Below are 1,115 nucleotides of genomic sequence, written 5' to 3'. Positions count from 1 at the left end.
GTTATGTTTTTACCCCTGTGTGTAGACCACGAAGACATGTACGGCTGGCTTTCCAACATATGTATCCACATTCTGTTGTTGTATATCTACTAGTTATGTTTTTACCCCTGTGTGTAGACCACGAAGACATGTACGGCTGGCTTTCCAACATATGTATTCACATTCTGTTATTGTATATCTACTAGTTATGTTTTTACCCCTGTGTGTAGACCACGAAGACATGTACGGCTGGCTTTCCAACATATGTATTCACATTCTGTTGTTGTATATCTACTAGTTATGTTTTTACCCCGGTGTGTGTGTGTGTTTGTCAGCAATAATTCTCGAAACCAGCTAAATGGATTTGGACGAAAGTTGGTATGCATTTAGACTATGACTCAAGTTAGAAGTGATTAGTTTTTGGAGAGACAAGGTTAAAGGTCAAGGTCACAATAAGGCCACAAAAATTCAAAAAATCCTTATCTGTTAACATAGGAACCGATTTATCATACTATTTTTGCTCTATACCTCAGTCAAAAAATAATCAGATGTTGATGAATCTTGGTGGACACATGTAGAATATTATTCCTCATTGTCGTGTCAAACGGACACGTTTTCGTATTTTTGAGAGCCAAATATGATCAACGCTGCCCTTCTAGTTTTCATCTGTGCTTAGTAGATACTACTGATAAGACACAGTATCCCAATCAATTTTTGAATTTTCTAAACTTTGATGTTTTCGTTCGAGTGCATAATTTAAGATCTATCTCTTCCTGACAAGTAAAGAACAGTAACCAACCGATAATACCCATTAAGACCTAATCTACAAACAACAAGTACTTCACCCTAGGTATAATGTGTGGAATCTTTCTAAGCTTTTATGTTGTCATTGACTAATAGGGTAACTTGGTCATAGGAAACAAGTTATTTGCAAAAAAAAAGAGACATTCCTTGAATTTTAAACAAACTATCTCATAGTTCACTGTCTTGGTTTTCGTGTATTTCTTTTTCCACTTGGTTCTTGATGTATTATATGAGAAGAATACCTTCCCAACGACGGTCCGGTTTGGCCAGGTGTTTAGGGGGCTTGACGCGATCTGAAGGTCGCGGGTTCGAATTCAGGTCCCACCAAACAT

The sequence above is a fragment of the Limulus polyphemus genome, unplaced genomic scaffold (assembly GCF_000517525.1).
Source record: "Limulus polyphemus unplaced genomic scaffold, Limulus_polyphemus-2.1.2 Scaffold384, whole genome shotgun sequence".
NCBI lineage: Eukaryota > Metazoa > Arthropoda > Merostomata > Xiphosura > Limulidae > Limulus > Limulus polyphemus.
Note: the sequence above shows the minus strand (reverse complement) of the source record.